Raw genomic sequence first — 14,015 nt, 5'->3', positions numbered from 1 at the left:
TTTGAAAAAGAAAAAGATGCTTTGCATGAAGCACTCTCAAAAATACGCGTGCCTTTCCCGTCCCCTGGCTGACCCAGGGGAAGAAAAGTCCTCTGAGAGCCATGACTTGTTCATCTTGGTTCTTTTAGAGACACAGCGAGGGGACTCCAACCACAGTCTCCCTCGTTGCCACTCACTGGGCCACACACACCCCACTTGACTGGCATCGGTTGAGCTCCCTTTTGAAAAAGAAAAAGATGCTTTGCATGAAGCACTCTCAAAAATACGCGTGCCTTTCCCGTCCCCTGGCTGACCCAGGGGAAGAAAAGTCCTCTGAGAGCCATGACTTGTTCATCTTGGTTCTTTTAGAGACACAGCGAGGGGACTCCAACCACAGTCTCCCTCGTTGCCACTCACTGGGCCACACACACCCCACTTGACTGGCATCGGTTGAGCTCCCTTTTGAAAAAGAAAAAGATGCTTTGCATGAAGCACTCTCAAAAATACGCGTGCCTTTCCCGTCCCCTGGCTGACCCAGGGGAAGAAAAGTCCTCTGAGAGCCATGACTTGTTCATCTTGGTTCTTTTAGAGACACAGCGAGGGGACTCCAACCACAGTCTCCCTCGTTGCCAGTCACTGGGCCACACACACCCCACTTGACTGGCATCGGTTGAGCCCCCTTTGAAAAAGAAAAAGATGCTTTGCATGAAGCACTCTCAAAAATACGCGTGCCTTTCCCGTCCCCTGGCTGACCCAGGGGAAGAAAAGTCCTCTGAGAGCCATGACTTGTTCATCTTGGTTCTTTTAGAGACACAGCGAGGGGACTCCAACCACAGTCTCCCTCGTTGCCACTCACTGGGCCACACACACCCCACTTGACTGGCATCGGTTGAGCTCCCTTTTGAAAAAGAAAAAGATGCTTTGCATGAAGCACTCTCAAAAATACGCGTGCCTTTCCCGTCCCCTGGCTGACCCAGGGGAAGAAAAGTCCTCTGAGAGCCATGACTTGTTCATCTTGGTTCTTTTAGAGACACAGCGAGGGGACTCCAACCACAGTCTCCCTCGTTTCCACTCACTGGGCCACACACACCCCACTTGACTGGCATCGGTTGAGCTCCCTTTTGAAAAAGAAAAAGATGCTTTGCATGAAGCACTCTCAAAAATACGCGTGCCTTTCCCGTCCCCTGGCTGACCCAGGGGAAGAAAAGTCCTCTGAGAGCCATGACTTGTTCATCTTGGATCTTTTAGAGACACAGCGAGGGGACTCCAACCACAGTCTCCCTGGTTGCCACTCACTGGGCCACACACACCCCACTTGACTGGCATCGGTTGAGCTCCCTTTTGAAAAAGAAAAAGATGCTTTGCATGAAGCACTCTCAAAAATACGCGTGCCTTTCCCGTCCCCTGGCTGACCCAGGGGAAGAAAAGTCCTCTGAGAGCCATGTCCACATTGTCAGTGGACAGACACGTGTGCTTATCTGCCAGCAGACTCACAGCAGCACTGAAGACAGGTTCCGAGAGAACGCTGGCTGCAGGACACGACAAGATCCCCAAGACGTACGTGGCGAGCTCAGGCAATTTATCAAGATTGGAAGCCAAGAATGAGCAGGGCTCAAGTTGCACATTAATGGAATCGATGTTTCCTTGCATATACTCATATATCTGTGTGTCCTCCTCTTTTTCCTTGTCCAGCTCTTTTGTTTTCGCATGAGTATATGTCCTTGTCACTTTCCCATGTGTTGTGAGTTGTTTGTGACCTTTTGGACACCTTTGAGGGTGTTTTCTAGGTGTTTTTCTGTGTTTGTGATTGCCTGCCATTGTTTCCTATGCAGTTCGAGTTCGGTTCGTCGAACGTTCGACGAACCGAACTCGAACGGGAGGTCCGTTCGGCGAACCAACCTCGAGCCGAACCGCGACCGGTTCGCTCATCTCTAATCGCTAGCAGCAACCCGCTCACTCTTCACCCACCATAGCGGCGGTCCCTTACACCGCACAGTGGACCTTGACCGGCGGAAGAAGTCCATTTCCCATCTTGGCACGCTTCCCCGGGTCCCCCTCGTAACAGTAGTGGTATGCTATTCTATCCGGTTTGAGTTTAGTTGGACGATCATTTATTTTTCAACAGGACAATGACCTCCAAACACACCTCCAGGCTGTGGAAGGGCTATTTCACTAAGAAGGAGAGTGATGTAGCGCTACGCCAGATGACCTGGCCTCCATAATCACCAGACCTGAACCCAATCGAGATGGTTTGGCGTGAGCTGGACCGCAGAGTGAAGGCAAAAGGGCCAACAAGTGCTAAGCATCTCTGCGAACTCCTTCAAGACTGTTGGAAGACCATTTCGGCAGACTACCTCTTGAAGCTCATCAAGAGAATGCCATGAGTGTTCAAAGCAGTAATCAAAGCAAAAGGTGGCTACTTTGAAGAACATAGAATATAAGACATATTTTCAGTTGTTTCACAATTTTTTTTTAAGTATTTCATTCCACATGTGTTAGTTCATAGTTTTGATGCCTTCAATGCGAATCTACAATTTTCAGAGTCAAGAAAAAAAAAGAAAACTCTGTGAATGAAAAGTTGTGTCAGCTAAAGCCCCGGTGGCAGCACCTTCCCTAATGTTTAACATACACAAAATGGCACCGACACCACATGTCCACTATTTACAGTATATGCAGACGGACATGTGACTTAGGCAGCCAATGACAAAACCCCTTTTGTGTCTGAACCTTGTGGTTGTTTGCTGTGCCGTGATTGACTGCAGAACATCCGCAAATAAAGTTAAGAAAAAAAATGCTGTGCGTGTCTGGCTTCTCCTGAGTCCCCACCCCCTCCACTCATGAAACACATCCCCACATCATATGTGGCCCTCCAGTGGTCCGGTTGCCATAGTAACATTGCCCTCCTCACAGGGGGTGATGCTATGCCTTAAAGCAAGGGGGGTTTCCCAAGCTAGGTACACGAGCACTATACACTTCCTACTCAGGACGAGAAGGGGGAGCTCAAGAACCCGGTTTGAGGGGAGCTTCCCTATGCATTCTAGCCTGGAAGAGTAGTTAGGAACACATACACAGACAGAAAATGAAACTAATCTGAACACGTCAGGAGTGGAGAGAAGACAGTCGCTGGGAAGAGAGGTGCACAAAAGCTTCCTCAGGACCGAGCACAGAGAACAGGGCAACAGAGCCCAGGCTGCGTGGGTACTAAAGTCCCACCAGCAGAATCCGAAGGGCAGAAGATTACAAGTCTCCTGGTCCACAGAGTGCCAGGGGCACAGCCGCATAATAGAGCTAGGAGCCGTGAAAAAAGAGCGGCGCCAGTAAAGGACTCGCACTACCTTCAGTACGGGTGAAAAACAGAACATACACAAGGAAGGAGTCTCAGTGTACGTTCAAGCCGCAGTAACCCACACATCACAGCGCAAGCAGGAAGGCCTCTGAACCCACCTGGCTAGGTTACATAATTACATAGTTACTTAGGTTGAAAAAAGACCTAGGTCCATCTAGTTCAACCTTCCTCCACCAATTCTACATTTGGTCACTAAGTCATTTATAACTAACAATATTTTGTGTACTGAGGAAATCATCGAGCCCTTTTTTAAAAGCTGTTATAGTATCTGCCATTACTACCTCTTGTGGTAGGGCATTCCACAGTCTGACTGCTCTAACTGTAAAGAACCCTTTCCTATTTAGCTGTCGGAATCGCTTTTCTTCCACTCGCAGTGAGTGCCCCCTGGTCCTTAGTATTGTCTTTGGAAGAAATAAGTCATGTGCCAGTCCTTTATATTGACCACCTCAATTGCTTCCAGGCCGACCGGACTTCCGTTACCTGCTGGACCAGTCTCCCGGGCCTGTAACATCAACTACCAAATAAAGGATAAAGGAAACTTTGGCCCTTAGTTGTCCAGTTATTACCGGCGTCCTCAATCCTGCACCCCAACGTTAAGTCCCTTCATCAATCACAAAGACTACTACTCCAATCTGCCCTGGGGCCCAGCTCTACCTGTGGAGAGCTATACCAACGAAGCTGTGTCACCATGTGCCCTAGAAGTCCCCTCCCACAGCGTCATCTATTCCTGGCCGAGTACCACAGGTAGCGTCACGAATAACTATCATCATCCCTTGTAAATAATCCCCTTATTACAACGACACTGCTGGGGTCATGGAACCAGGCCTTGACACCGCTGCATCCCAGAAACAGAACTGTGGCCTGGTAACGAGTGCCTCCCTGCCCTGGTTTGGGCGTGTCACATATGTGACGACCCCGCGTCAGCAGCCTGCTGCTGCCGCTCGGATCTGGATCCGCGGTGGCTCTAGGGGTCTCCGGGCCCGGTGGTCGGGGTCGCGCGGCCACTATTTACAGGAGATTGTATAGACAGTTCGTGACGCCACCCGTGGTGTGTGGTAAGGTAAAGTACCTCCGCTGCCGTTGGGTGTACCCGGTGGCGATGGTGGGGGAAGCTTGGCGTTTAACTCCTCCACGGGTAGGGGGGAGTGCTCCAGGACTTGGTGTGGGTTGCGGAGAGTGCCGTGGGAGACGGTAAGGGGTTCTTTTGTACTCACTCAGTCCAATAACACAGACACCGACAACTGTGGTAAACCAAAGTTCCGAATATCGCTGCAGCAGGGAGGGAGCACGCCTGGATCCCATGCCTGTTGGTGTTGCTTGTTAGCCTGTGGCCTTTTCCTTGGCACCTTTTCTTCTAACTGATCCCTGTAGTATAAAACTAGTCGGATCCTGCTCCCCCGTATGGCTAACGGAGGGAGCTTGCTCTCAGGATTCACGCTTGGGATTTTCTGGATGGTGTATTGGGAAAGTCCTATCCCCCTCATTGTGCTAGTACTCTGACTTTGGAGCGGGTGGAGAATGGATCTTGAAGGCTCCGTCCTCATCGGGTAAATTAACAGGGCGCCTGAAACTTCTCCCTGCCCTAGGGTCCACGTACCCCGCCGTGTCCTGGCTCCTGCCCTGCTTAATAAATAACATTATTTGTTAAGCAAAAAACAATTGCAAGTACAAAATTAAGCACTTACTTATTTTATGTTTTACCTATCATGGACTGTCTGCAAATTAGGGAAACATGTACCAGCAGATGTGAGTCCAGGAGGCATCACAAACAGTTGTTCTACAATTATTACACTAATGTAGCAGGCCCAGTTTGCCATGTTTCATGGCCATGGCCTCAGTGTGCACCACAATCAGCGGGACGTCCACTTCTCCGTCCCTTACCACACAACTTGCACATTTTAAATTAGGTAGGTAGCTAATAGTGGTATTATTAGATAATAGAACTATCTAATTTAGCCCTGAAATGACTTTTGGTTTAATGTGGCACCACCAAGGACTATAAGGCAATAATCCCTGACTAGATGCTTACAATACGCTATTTCTTTTCGTACAGCTCTGCCTACACGAATTGTAGCTTAGAGCGATTTTATTAGCAGCAACGTACAGGAATGCAATATTCCCTGACGAAAAACTTCTAATATGCTATGCCTTGAACTAACATTTTTTGGTAAGCAAAACAAATAGCAAGTTCAAAATTCCGAACTTATTTCATGTTGTACCTATGGTGGACTGTTTCCAAAATGGGGGAACACCTGCCTGCACATGTGAGTCAAGGAGTCATCACAAACAGTCCGGTCTGGATAGCCGGAGTCCTTTTCCTGGACCAGGACAATTAGGATCTCTACGTTGATGTGCTGAGCCATGCTCATGATCTCCATGGAGGCATGTTTAAACCTTTTTAGAGGTTGCCAGGAAAAGCTTTTGAACAAACTTCCTGTTCATAGCTGATGGAACTCTCTCGGTTTTGGGAGATGTCGCATGTTACATGGATGGTCCATATAGTGTCTTTTTATTTTCTTGCACCCATAGACTTGGATTAGTGTGTCTTGTTCGATTTACGTATTCAATCGCAGCATGCTGCAAGTTTTTTCTCATGCCAAACACAGATGAGAAAAAATGCCCTGCCTCATTGACCAACATTGGTCTGGGTGGAATACAATTTTTTATTGCACTTGTCGCTCATGTCAGCGAGTCCTTAGGGTTGAACTGTGCTTTTCCTCTGAAAAAAACTTTTCCTTTTTCCAGGTACAATAGCAATCTCTACCAAACGGGATTCTGTCGGCTCCCCTTCCTCTCTCAATAGCAGTCTTTAATTTGACTCAATATTCCCCAGTGTAGCCAAAATTAGCTCCTCTCACTCACATGTGCTACTGCTGCAGTCACAGAAAAGGCAAAAACTAGACAAATTTTGACCATACCCCTAGCCACAGCCCTTTCCCCTAGCTACACCCAAAGCCACACCATTTTAGCAGTGGAAACATTCAGCAGATGCCAAGGACTGCAGAGTGTAGACCCAAATCTGGGACTTTCCCACTGTGTCCAAGACGGTTGAGTTTAGAGATGATCGGCTTGATTCACAGAACTCCGGTCCAGGGTCCAGGTCCGGTGTCCCTGACGCATCTTTTGCTTATCTGGGGCTGGTGCATTGTCATCTGTGTGACCTTCTCATCTCAAGAGCATTACCTGCATGATCGCCGCCAGCAGCTCAGCTGTAATTTGCTAGAGATTTGCCAGAAATTTCTTTTTTTTTGCGAAAGGTGAAATCTGTCACTAAAATGAAAAAAAAAATCACTTAATTTAAAATTGGAAGTACCTTAAGCCCTTCACTCCCCAGCCTGTTTTCACCTTCCTGATCAGGCCAAATTTTACAACTCTGACCAGTGTCCCTTTATGATGTAAATACAAAAGAACACTTCAATGGATCACCCTGAGTCTAAGGGGTGCTTCACACACAGCGAGCTCACTGCCGAGATCGCTGCTGAGTCATGCTTTTTGTGACGCAGCAGTGACCTCATTAGCGATCTCGCTGTGTGTGACACTGAGCAGCGATCTGGCCCCTGCTGCGAGATCGCTGCTCGTTACACACAGCCCTGGTTCGTTTTCTTCAAAGGCGCTCTCCCACTGTGACACACAGATCGCTGTGTGTGACAGCCAGAGAGCGACAAATGAAGCGAGCAGGGAGCAGGAGCCGGCGTCTGACAGCTGAGGTAAGCTTGTAACCAAGATAAACATCGGGTAACCAAGGTGGTTACCCGATATTTACCTTAGTTACCAGCCTCTGCAGCTCTCACGCTGCCTGTGCTGCCGGCTCCGGCTCTCTGCACATGTAGCTGCTGTACACATCGGGTTAATTAACCCGATGTGTACTGTAGCTATGAGAGCAAGGAGCCAGCGCTCAGTGTGCGCAGCTCCCTGCTCCCTGCACACACAGCTAAGAGGTGTGCGCTGGTAACTAATGTAAACATCGGGTAACCATACCCGATGTTTACCTTAGTAACCAGTCTCCGCAGCTTCCAGACGGCGGCTCTGTGCAAGCGCAGCGTCGCTTGCACGTCGCTGCTGGCTGGGGGCTGTTCACTGGTCGCTGGTGAGATCTGCCTGTTTGACAGCTCACCAGCGACCATGTAGCGATGCAGCAGCGATCCTGACCAGGTCAGATCGCTGGTCGGATCGCTGCTGCATCGCTAAGTGTGAAGGTACCCTTAGGGCGGCTTTGCACGTTGCAACATTGCACGTGCGATGTCGGTGGGGTCAAATCGAAAGTGACGCACATCCGGCGTCACTTTCGACATCATAGTGTGTAAATCCTAGATGATACGATTAACAAGCGCAAATGCGTCGTTATCATATCATCGGTGTAGGCTCCGACTTTTTCAAAATTACGCTGCCGCGACAGATACGATGTTGTTCCTCGTTCCTGCAGCAGCACACATTGCTGTGTATGAAGCCGCAGAAGCGAGGAACATCCCCTTACCTGCCGCTGGCGGCTATACGGAAGGAAGAAGGTGGGCGGGATGTTTACATCCTGCTCATCTCCGCCCCTCCGCTTTGATTGGCCGTCTGCCGTGTGAAGTCGCTTTGACGTTGTATGACCCGCCCCCTTAGGAAGGAGGCGGGACGCCGGCCAGAGCGACGTCGCAGGACAGGTGAGTGCATGTGAAGCTGGTGTAGCGATAATGTTCGCTACGCCAGGAATCACAAGATATCGCTGCTGCGACGGGGGCGGGGACTATCGCGTGTGACATCGCAGTATTGGCTTGCGATGTCGCAACGTGCAAAGCCCGCCTAACAATGTTTTTTTTCTTGTGTAATAAATTATACTTTATGATAGTAGTAAACTTTGGTCAATATGATTTGCATTTATTTATGAAAATATTCATAATATGACAAAAAAGTTTAAAATTTTGCAATTTTCAAACTGAATTTTTTACCCTTAAACCAGATAGTTATATGATACAAAATAGTTAATAAATAGCATTTAGCACATGTCTACTTTACATCACCATCATTTTTAGAAATTAGAATGGTTAAAAGTTTTTCAAAAATGTCACATTTTTCCAATAAAATTTACAGAACAATTATTTTATAGACCACACCACATTTGAAGTGAAATTGAGGGGCCTGCATGACAGAAAATACCCAATAGTGACACCATTTTAATAACTGCCCTCCACAAAGTGCTCAAAACCACATTCAAAAAGTTTATTAACCTTTTAACCTTTTTAGGTGCTTCACAGGAATCAATGCAATGTGGATGAAAAAATGAACATTTTAGTTTTCACACAAAAATGTTACTTTTGCCCCACATTTTTCATTTTCACAAAGGTAACAGGAAAAAAAATAAATACATTTCATATAATTTATAATTTTTATAAATATAATTTGTTGTACAATTTCTCCTGGTACACCATATATGATGGAAAACTACTGTTTGGCTATGTTCGCACGTTGCGTTTTTTTCCGCGTTTCTGCAGCGTTTTTAGCAGCAGCGTTTTTGCGCTAAAACGCATGCGTTTTTGATTGCCAGCAAAGTCTATGGGAAAAGCAGAAATCCTGTCTGCACTTTGCTTTTTTTTCTGCAGCGTTTAATTTGCATATTTGTGGTCAAAAACCATGCTGAAAAAGAAGCAGCATGTCAGTTGTTTTTGCCATTTCTGCAGCGTTTCCTTAACATTGGAGTCAATGAGAAATGGCAAAACGCAACCAAAAGCACAATTCCTGCGTTTTTCATGCTTTTTACCTGCTTTTCCACTGCGTTTTTGGCTCCAAAAGCGCATGCTTTTCTGGACAAAAATTAATGGGTTCTAATGTTCCTTTACACACACACAATAACCGAAAATTTAAATGTTAAAATATTATAAACTTCACCTATTTTTCTGATAAAATGTGCATAACGACTATTTTTGAATTACGAATGATAATTTTCCATATATTTTTATTAAAAGTTAATTTTATACTTTTTTTCTCTTTTTTCATTCTTTTTGTCTTGATCTACAAAACGCATCTGCAGAAACGCAGGTGCAAACGCAGGTAAAAAGCGCTAAAAATGCACTAAAAACGCATGCGTTTTTAGCACTAAAAAATGGTCAAAAGCCATTTGGTCAAAAACCAAGGGAAGGAAAACGTGCAGAATAAACTGCAGGTACTCCGACGCAACGTGCGCACATAGCCTTTGATTGCATGGTAGGGCTTAGATGGGAGGGGCATCATGTGACATTTAGGCTATGAGCTCATGGTGCGTTTTTTTGTCGCGTTTTTCGGGTACGTTTTTGGTCTTAAAACTGCATGACTTTGTTTCCCCAGAAAAGTCTATGAGTTTTCATTTGTGCTGTCCGCACAGTGCAGTTTTGTTTTAGGTGTGTTTTTGTGCTGTCCACAAGGATGCAACATGTCAATTCTTTCTGCATTTTTTAAAGCGCTTTTCACCCATGCAATGCATTAGAAAAAACGCAGCAACAAAAACGCTGCAAAAAACATGGTGAAACACGGTAAAATGCGCAAAAATACATGTATTTATTTTTGCGTTTTTTTTACCAGGGGTGCAGTTTTTTGTGTTTTTGTGCGTTTTTTGTGGCGAAAAACACACAAAAATACTGCATGTTTATGGTCACAAAAAAGGCAATGTGCGCACATAGCCTAAAGGCCCCGTCACACGCAATGACTTATCTAACGATATATCGCCGAGGTCACGGATTCAGTGATGCACATCCAGCATCGTTTGCGACGTCATTGCGTGTAACACCAACGAACGGCCGTTAACGATCAAAAATACTCACCTTATCATTGATCGTTGACACGTCGTTCACTTTTAAAATATCGTTGATTGTTGAGGTCGCAGGTTGTTCGTCATTCCCGAGGCAGCACACATCGCTATGTGTGACACCTCGGGAACGAAGAACTACAGTTTACCTGCGGCGGCCGGCAATGAGTAAGGAAGGAGGTGGGCAGGCTTTTACGGACGCTCATCTCCGCCCCTCAGCTTCTATTGGGCGGCCGATTAGTGACGCCGCTGTGAGGCCGCATGAACCGCCCCCTTAGAAATGAGGTGGTTTGCCGGCAACAGCGACGTCGCTAAACAGGTAAGTCCGTGTCACGGCTCCAAACGATTTTGTGCACCACCGGCAACGATTTGCCCGTGACGCACAAATGACGGGGCAGGTACGCTCGCTAGCGATATCGTTAACGATATCGCTGCATGTAACGGGGCCTTGAAATGCAAACTTGTCTGGAATAGATAGCAAACACCATGTCGCATTTGCAGAGCCCTTGATGTGCCTAAACAATGGAACCTCCCACAAATTACCCTATTTTGGAAACTACACCCTTCAAGGAATTTATTTAGCGGTGTGGTGAGCACTTTGGAAAAAACAGGTGCTTCACAGAATGTTATAACCTTGAGCCGTGAAAATTAAAAGATGCATTTTTCTCACAAAAATGTTGTTTTGTTCCAAATTTTTTATTTTCACAACAGGAGGAAGATCAGGAGAAAATGGACAATAAAATTTGTTTTGCCAGTTCTCCTGAGTACAATGATACCTCGTACTTGGTGGAACACTACCGTGGCTGCATGGCAGGGCTCAGAAGGCATGAAGCACCATTTCACTTTTGGAAAGCAAAATTGGCTGGATGATATGTCACATTTGCAGAGCCCCTGATGTGCCTAAGGCTATGTGCACACGTTGCGTCAGAGTACCTGCAGTTTATTCTGCACGTTTTATTTCCCTTGGTTTTTGACCAAATGGCTTTTGACCATTTTTAAGCGCTAAAAACGCATGCGTTTTTACCGCGTTTTTAGTGCGTTTTCAGCGCTTTTTACCTGCGTTTTCACCTGCGTTTCTGCAGATGCGTTTTGTAGATCAAGACACTGAGAAATAAAGTTGAAATAGTCAAAAAGAATGAAAAAAGAGAAAAAAAAGTATAAAATTAACTTTTAATAAAACTATATGGGAAATTATCAATTTTAATGAAAAAATAGTGGTTATGCACATTTTAACAGAAAAATAGGTGAAGTTTATTATTTTTTAACATTTAAATTTTCGGTTATTGTGTGTGTGTAAAGGACCATTAGAACCCATTAATTTTTGGCCAGAAAAGCATGCGTTTTTGGAGCCAAAAACGCAGTGGAAAAGCAGGTAAAAAGCATGAAAAACGCAGGAATTGTGCTTTTGGTTGCATTTTGCCATTTCTCATTGACTCCAATGTTAAGGAAACGCTGCAGAAATGGCAAAAACAACTGACATGCTGCTTCTTTTTCAGCATGGTTTTTGACCACAAATATGCAAATTAAACGCTGCAGAAAAAAAAGCAAAGTGCAGACAGGATTTCTGCCTTTCCCATAGACTTTGCTGGAAAACAAAAACGCATGCGTTTTATCGCAAAAACGCTGCTGCTAAAAACGCTGCAGAAACGCGGTAAAAAACGCAACGTGCGAACATAGCCTAAACATATCACACAGCCTACAATTGAACCCATTTTGGAAACTAAATCCCTCAAGGAATTTAATTAGAGGTCTGGTGAGCACCTTGAACCCACAGGCTCTTCATGGAAATGTATATTGCTGAAATGTGAAAAAGAAAGAATACATTATTACCACAAGAATGTTGCTGTTGCCTCAAATGTTTCATTTTTACAAGGATAAAAGGAGAGATGGGGTTTGTGCACTCTTACCATCATATAAGGTCATTAATCAGGCTGTTTCAATCAAAGCTCATATTTATTTTGAGCAAAGAAGACATACAAAAACAAAAATTCAGGAAATGTGGGGTTAAAGGGAACCAATCACCAGGATTTTCGTATATAACCTAAAGCCAGTGCTATCAGTGGCGTAACTAGAGATGGAGGGGCCCCAGTGCAAAGTTCAGACCTGCCCCCCCCTCCTCCACGTACACCGACACTTTGAGTATGGGATAATGACACTGACACTTGAGCTATGGGATAATGATGCTGACACTTGGCTCTTACCCACAGCACCCAGGTTTCCCATGATATGCAATCCCTCTATCAGCACCCAGCTTTCCTATGTTCTGATATCCATCTTGTCCTCTGCAATCATCTTCCCCATGCTCTGCTATACATCTTTCCCTCAGCACCGAGCTTTCCCATATCAGAGCATGGGAAAGCTGGGTGCTGAGAGATGTACAGCAGAGCATGAAAAAGCTGGGTGCTGAGGGAAAGAGCCTTTTTCCCTCAGCACAAAACGTTCCCATCTCCTGCTTGTATCTTTGTCCCCCCTTGTATATAGTTCTCCAAATACTATAATGGCCCCCACATAGCCTTCCATATAGTATAAAGGGTCCCACATAACCCTTCATATATTAGAATGCACCTCCATAGTCCTCCATGCATTATAATGCATTTCCCATAGTTGTCCATGTATTATAATTCACCCCATAGTCCTCAATATCTTACACTGCACCACATAGTCCTCCATATATTATAATGCACCCCCATAGTCCTCCATGTATAAAGTAGCCCACATAGCACTCCAATTATAATGAATTTCTCATAGTTCTCCATGTATTATAATTTACCCCATAATTCACCATATATTATAATTCACCCATAGTACTCCATATATTATACTGCACCACATAGTCCTCCATGTTTTATAATGCACCCCCACAGTCCATGTATAAGGTAGGCTCCATAGTCCTCCATATATTATAATGTAGTCCCCATAGTCCTATATGTATTATAACGCAACCCCATAAAACTTCATATTGGATTATGCAGCCCCATACTTCTCCATGTATAATGCACCACTATATTCCATGTATAAGGTGTCCTTAATTTTGTATTATGCAGCCCCATACTCCTCCATATGTAATTCACCCCTAGTCCATGAATAAGATGTCCTTCATGTTGTATAATGTGACTCACCCACCCCAGGGTCGGGGGTATTCGGAACCGGGCCGGACTAGTCCAGGGATGTCAGCAGTGGCGGTGCCCGGCTCTGTGACCCTGGCAGAGTCCTTTTCTAAATGAAGGGGAGATGATGATGATGGGAGTTATAATTAATATTAAGTAAAGTTCGTGACGCCACCTGTGGTTTTTACAGCTATAAGGCTGCGGCTGCTGGACGGGACCCCTGGGGATGGTGTTATGGCAGCTGAGGTATTTCTGCTCCCCACAGGTAGAGCGGGTAACCCCGGGACAACCGTTAGGAGAGCCAATGGTTGGGATCAAGTAAACTTCAGCGGCAGGAGCAGGATGTCTGGGAGTTGTAGTTCGTCTAGCAGTAATCTTCAGGACTGATAGGGCATGGGAAGAAGTAGACGACACAAGGGCGGTTCAAGATGTCTTTTTACTCACATATTGTCTGATTGCCCGCAGGGTGCCGGCCTCCACCAAGATGGGCTCCAGGCGATCCCGAACTCTTCAGATCCCGGTGCCGGTATTGTGACTGTTGGGCCCTTCCTTAAAACACTTTGTTGTTTCTGGGTCCCCGTGGCCTGAAGCATTTGGGGTCCCCTCCTGGTCTTTTGTGTAAAAAGTCCCGGTTCGTTCACAGGCAGCGCAAACCTCTCAATGTGTTGGACCTCTGTCCCAATTCCCAGGTTCTAGGTCTGCTGCTGTGCTCTGGACACTTTGGTAGGCCGAAAAACGTAAAATCTTCTCTCCCGGTAGATTTATTAGGCAAGCCTAAAGCGTCTCCTAATCTAGGGCTCTACACCCCATCTGTGCTCGGTCC

Source organism: Anomaloglossus baeobatrachus, chromosome 1 (genome assembly GCF_048569485.1).
Source record: "Anomaloglossus baeobatrachus isolate aAnoBae1 chromosome 1, aAnoBae1.hap1, whole genome shotgun sequence".
NCBI lineage: Eukaryota > Metazoa > Chordata > Amphibia > Anura > Aromobatidae > Anomaloglossus > Anomaloglossus baeobatrachus.
This window is presented reverse-complemented; position numbering follows the sequence as displayed.